The sequence below is a fragment of the Mustelus asterias genome, chromosome 6 (genome assembly GCF_964213995.1).
Source record: "Mustelus asterias chromosome 6, sMusAst1.hap1.1, whole genome shotgun sequence".
In the NCBI taxonomy this organism is placed as follows: domain Eukaryota; kingdom Metazoa; phylum Chordata; class Chondrichthyes; order Carcharhiniformes; family Triakidae; genus Mustelus; species Mustelus asterias.
Window position 1 is genome coordinate 95,902,764 of NC_135806.1, and position 6,320 is coordinate 95,909,083.

General features: G+C 41.4%; 1 long non-coding RNA gene across 1 annotated transcript in view; it reads right to left on the reverse strand.

Moving 5' to 3' along the window:
• Positions 1-17: 17 nt before the first annotated feature.
• Positions 18-6,320, reverse strand: part of LOC144495014 (uncharacterized) — a 7,845-nt gene continuing 1,542 nt past the window's right edge. The window contains exons 2-3 of the long non-coding RNA XR_013498195.1: positions 5,416-5,517; positions 18-234 (exon numbers count right to left, since the gene is read on the reverse strand). This is a non-coding gene — a long non-coding RNA (uncharacterized LOC144495014). The remainder of the gene's footprint in view (positions 235-5,415; positions 5,518-6,320) is intronic.

The following is a 6,320-nucleotide window of genomic DNA, read 5'->3' on the forward strand; positions in this document are numbered from 1 at the left end:
TTTATTATAAAACATACCTTTTTTAAAAACAAGTTGCATGAACTGATTAACACACAATTGTAATCTGGAAATATAACTATAGTTCACAGTCATTGATCAGAGTTCCCTCAGACAGATTGCTAGTCCCAGGAGAGGCCAGAAGATTCTCAGCAATGTAGGTTCAGCATGGAAGAGAATATAGCCAGATCAATCCAATGTTTCAGTCTCTCAGGTTTCCTAAAGACAGAAAGGTTCCTAAAGACAGAAAGGTTCCATTGAGAGGAGGTTTCCTAGCTGGATACTGTTAACCACTCTATCTCAGGCAAGGCAAGGAGAATGCAAGCTGGGCAGTTCAGTCTGAATTCAAAAGCCAGTTCAAAACTTAAAAGCTCATCTCTATCATTATGTTTCTAATAAATCACTAGCCTTGGCATTTAAATCAGTTTTTTCCCCCTTAAACGAATTGCAGCGCAAATAAGAATACAGCTCTTCCGCTCTCAAGTACCATGCTGGTCAGCTGATTTCTTGGAAAAGGCATTCTTGCTCCCAGTCCAAAAGTGAACTTGTTGGGTGGGACTTTACGGCCTTGCTCGTCCCAAAACCGTAAAATCCTGCCCAAGGTCATTGGACCTTTCAATGTTCCGCCCCTCACCCGCTCCGATTCCCATGGTGGGCGGCGCGGCAAAATTCCGGCCATGAGCTTTTTATTAAATGAAATAAAGTGTCCAAATAATGCAATGTTCTTCCAAATATTATGCTAAAAATACAGTTTATGAAGATACGGTTTTCCCAGCAAAAGATGGTCAGTATTTCTCTCCACTAATCTGCCTGATCTGCTGAGTATTTTTCTTTTTCTTTCAAGAGGTTCTTTGCCGAATGGGATTTGGGATGCAGCTGTATATTTTGCTTACAGTTGATGTCCTGGCCAATGTATTATTATGGTATTTTATGTCTGTTTGAGGTATTTTGGAAGTGTTTAGTTTGAAACTAGCCTGTGCAGAAATATCTGGTGAGAAATCAAATTTTAGATTGAGCAGTATTGTCACTTAAAATAATTTGTTTCTTATAGACATAATTGGATAATTTTCACCTTCAATCCCTGGGCAGTAGTACAGTAGAGGCCATTGCTTGCCTGTTATACAGTTTTATAACAGATGGCAGATCTACACCACCACCTTAATGCCCAGGCATTGAAAGTGAATATTCCTCCCAGCATTTATTTTCCAAAGCATTGTAAAATCTTACACTTTAGGTATTTCTTTTTCTATCTTATCTAACTTTACAATTTAATGGCAGAGGTACAGTTTATGTTAATTATTGTTTTAAAATTCTGATTTTATTTTCCATATTTCCAGAGCAAAGGGGGCAGATTTTGGTCTCGAGATCCAAATCAATTCCAAGAATAGTTACAATTCATATCTAAAAGGTCAAGTGAAAATAGTGCTCAATTCTCTGGTGTAAAGTCATTTGCATAATTATTTACAGTACCGGCTAAGTAGAGGGAGAGCTGTCATGGTGATATTAGAAAATTGTTCGCACATCAAATTTAAAGAGAGACAATTAGATTGGCAATATCACAATAGGCTGGTAAAATTCCGAAAAAAATTTGGAGACCTCAAAGCCGTTCCTTGTTATTAACAGGCAAGACAATACAATAGCAGCCTCATGGTTATGGTGCTGGATTAACAGTCCAGAATTCAAATCCTTCCATGGTAATAAAATCTACAGTGCGGAGAGGCCATTTGACCCATCCATCCTGCATCAACAACAATCCCACCCAGGTCCTATCCCTGTAATCCCATATATTTACCCTCCTAATACCCCTGACACTAAGGGGCAATTTATCAGGACCAATCAACCTAACCTGCACATCTTTGGACTGTGGGAGGAAACTCATGCAGACATGGGAAGAATGTGCAAACTCCACACAGACAGTGACCTGAGGCCGGAATTGAACCTAGGTCCCTGGCGCTGTGAGGCAGCAGTGTTAATCACTTCCACCGTGCTGCCCTGGTAGAAGTGGTAATTTGTGGGATGGCACGTTCTGACTGCCGTACGTGAAACCAGCTAGTCCCTCAGAAAGGCCTACATGTGACGACAGTGTCACAGTCTATGAAGGAGTGGAAGATGATGGAAGGTGTCATTTACAGTGCTATCATATGAAGCAACATTTACTCAGTAATAATCTGGTCACTGATGATCAGTCTGTGTTCTACAGGATGGCACAGTAGCAGTGGCGAGCACTGCTGCTTCACAGCAAGAGTTTTAACAACACCAGGTTAAAGTCCAACAGGTTTATTTGGTAGCAAATGCCATTATTTGGTAGCAAATGCTTCACAGCGCCAGGGTCCCGGGTTTGATTACTGGCTTGGGTCACTGTGTGGAGTTTGCATGTTCTCCCCGTGTCTGCGTGGGTTTCCTCCGGGTGCTCCGGTTTCCTCCCACATTCTGCAAGACGTGCTGGTTAGGTACATTGACCCGAACAGGCGCCGGACTGTGGAGACTAGGGGAATTTCACAGTAACTTCATTGCAATGTTAATGTAAGCCTTACTTGTGACTAATAAATACTAGGGCCACTTGACTACAGACCTCATTACAGAAGACGAGGAGGAGTGGGGGGAGGGATACCTGAATGGACATACCTAGATCATGCATTTGGGTGATATTCAGGCTGCCTTTGTTCAAAGCTTACTCCGAAACACAGAAATGTACACCTAGACTCTACATCTCCAGGTGTGTAATGTAACAAAGGAAAGCTGACAAGATTAATTATCCACAGGTTGTGTCAAAGACCATCATCTACCCTCTATTGTATATCAATGGTCATATCCACAGATCTCTAAAGGTTGCCACTCAAGTGGATAGAGCTGTGAAGAAGGCCTATAGTGTGTTCGCTTTTATTAACAGGGGGTTGGAGTTTAAGAGCCGTGGGGTTATGCTGCAACTGTACAGGACCTTGGTGAGACCACATTTGGAGTATTGTGTGCAGTTCTGGTCACCTCACTATAGGAAGGATGTGGAAGCGCTGGAAAGAGTGCAGAGGAGATTTACCAGGATGCTGTCTGGTTTGGAGGGTAAGTCTTATGAGGAAAGGTTGCGGGAGCTAGGGCTGTTCTCTCTGGAGCGGAGGAGGCTGAGGGGAGACTTAATAGAGGTTTATAAAATGATGAAGGGGATAGATAGAGTGAACGTTCAAAGACTATTTCCTCGGGTGGATGGAGCTATTACAAGGGGGCGTAACTATAGGGTTCGTGGTGGGAGATACAGGAAGGATATCAGAGGTAGGTTCTTTACGCAGAGAGTGGTTGGGGTGTGGAATGGACTGCCTGCAGTGATAGTGGAGTCAGACACTTTAGGAACATTTAAGCGGTTATTGGATAGGCACATGGAGCACACCAGGATGATAGGGAGTGGGATAGCTTGATCTTGGTTTCAGATAAAGCTCGGCACAACATCGTGGGCCGAAGGGCCTGTTCTGTGCTGTACTGTTCTATGTTCTATTGATAATGTGACTTTGAAACTGGTTCTTGATACAGAAATTGTTTTATCCCAAAACTTTACAGTTAAGACAACTGTTTAGGAGGAACTGGTGTTGATGGATTTTATTACTTTAAAGTTACCAAAAAGTCTGGATTCAAGAAATTGTATTGGCTTCAATTACATTGTGCAATTGAGATCTTCTTTGTCAGCTTTGAAGCAATAACCAAAACAACAAAAGTCTGAGGTCAAGTACCAACCGACTCAAACAGCTTCTTCCCTGCTGCCATCAGGCTTTTGAATGGACCTACCTTGCATTAAGCTGATCTTTCTCTGCACCCTAGCTAAGACTGTAACACTACATTCTGCACTCTCTCCTTTCCTTCTCTATGAATGGTATGCTTTGTCTGTATTGCGCGCAAGAAACAATACTTTTCACTGTATGCTAATACATGTGACAACAATAAATCAAATCAAACCCAAGAACCAAAAAGGTCTGAGATCAGTCGCTTGAACTTAGGATGACACTTATCTTCAATAAAGAGCCATGTATTTTTAGGTTAACTGATTAACCGTATCTGTAGGGCAAAACATCTGCATTAGAGGGAAACATTATTTTTCTGACATTATGGTAGTAAGTGTTATTAACATTTGTTCTTAATGGCTTTAGTGTCCATGGGAATGGGTATGTTGATGTGAATGTTTATGATAGGTTATTTTATTGATAAGAGGATGTAACATTGGGTGGGGGACTGGAAAATCCCAAAGTCAATGGACTTTTCACTATCTCATCAAATTTTTCATGGTGCCTACGATGTTTCCAGGCATTAAAATCCCAGGTATTGTTTATACAACTGATCTGTGTCTACAAAGATGTGTCTTTTCTTCATAATGGAATGTGCCTCTGGAGATCCAGGGAATAAGGGATAGATATTTGTCTTTAGTCTACAAGGCTCTAGTTACGGAGGTAGGGCGACACCAGATGACCCTTACTCTAAACCAATGAAAGTCAGTAATTTGGATTATTAGCAAATAAGGCATGAGGAACAGTCAGGAGTAAGGATCAAAGTTGGAAAATCAAATCATAGAAGGCCATTCAGCCCATCGAGTCTGCACCGACCACCACCCATCCATCTCTCACACACACACACACACACACACACACACACTCTCTCTCTCACAAATTTACCCTGCTAATCCCCCTGACACTAGGGTCAATTTAGCATGGCCAATCAACCTAACCTGCACATCTTTGGACTGTGGGAGGAAACCGGAGCACCCGGAGGAAACCCATGCAGACACAGGGAGAATGTGCAACCTCCACATAGACAGTGACCTAAGCCAGGAATCAAACCTGGATCCCTGACACTGTGAGGCAGCAGTGCTAACGACTGTGCCACCGTGCCGTTCAAATTCTGTGTGTGCATAGTTCAACAATGACTTCTGTGATATAATTCTTCTCAGACACAGTTCAACATAGCATCACTTCAGAGACAGAAGAGGAAAGGCATCGCCTATGCTGGCAGCATTTGAGGAATCCTGGGACCTTGCGATATAAGAGCATTCCATGTTGTCTCCACTGTATTTTGTTAAGCATATGTAAAGTCTTGCTTAATAAATTCTACGGGATTTATAAATTCTTGTTTTTTGTACCATGTTAGTTGTTGTTGTTAAAATGTCGTTAGGATGTTAGGATGTCGTTGTTAAAAATTATGAATTCGGAACTTTAGATATTTTATGAAAAGGGGTTTAATACTTCAAAACTGCCTATATGTACACTCTGGGGTAAACCTTTTACACGAAGAATGTGTTACCACTGAACCAAGAGTTTGATTGAAAAAAAAATACATTTTTGGCCAGTCAGATCTAAACATTCTAAGATGGCCTCACTCTGATATATTGGGCCATATTTTTCTTTCAAAATAATGATGATGCCAAATGGTCCTTTTGGTACTTACGTGTATTTAATTCAGCAGTATCAGGAGGGACAAATGCGTGGTTAAGCTTGAATATCCAAATTTGCGCAGTGGAGCCACTGGCTTGAGTAGTCTGCTTCATCACTGAAATGCATTGAAAGGTGTGATGCTCTATTTCCATGATAAAGCCAAATGAAACTTGGCACAGAAAGGTAACATTTGCTACTTCAAGTCTAAGTACATGTTTAATGACAAGTATCAATTACAGCCAATCAACCTCTATGGCACTGAAAATTAACAATTATAACTGAGGAGTTTCATTCCTCCTGGTTTTAATTGTTATAGCTTTATTAAGTGTTAAACTTTTTTTAAACTTTCCCTTTAAAAAGATTAAAAAATAGAAGTAGGAAGAGGCTATTTGGCCTGAGTCTTCTCTGCATTCAATAAGATAAGCGTTTATCTGGAGTAAGGGGAAATATGAAGCCATCAGGCAGGAGATTAGAGGCGTAAATTGGAAGGAGGCATTCGAGGAAAAGTACTGAAGTAAGGTGGCAGATTTTCAAAGAATGTTTGTCTGGAGTTCTGCCTGACAACGTTCCGATGAGACAGGGAAGTGTTGGTAGGATACGGGAACCGTGGTGCACGAAAGCTGCGCTGAACCTAGTGAGAAAGAAAAGGAAAGCGTACAAAAGATTCAGAGAGCTAGGTGATGATAGGGATCCCTTGTAGGAAGGGACTTAAGAAATTAGGAGAACCAGAAGGGGTCACGAGAAGGCCTTGGCAGGTAAGATTAAGGAGAACCCTAAGGCGTCCTATAAATATGTGAAGAGTAAAAGGATGAGATATGAAGGAATAGGACCTATAAAAGGTGAAGGTGAGAAAGTCTGTACAGAACCAGAAGAAATAGCAGAGGTGCTGAATGAATATTTTACCTCGGTATTCACGGT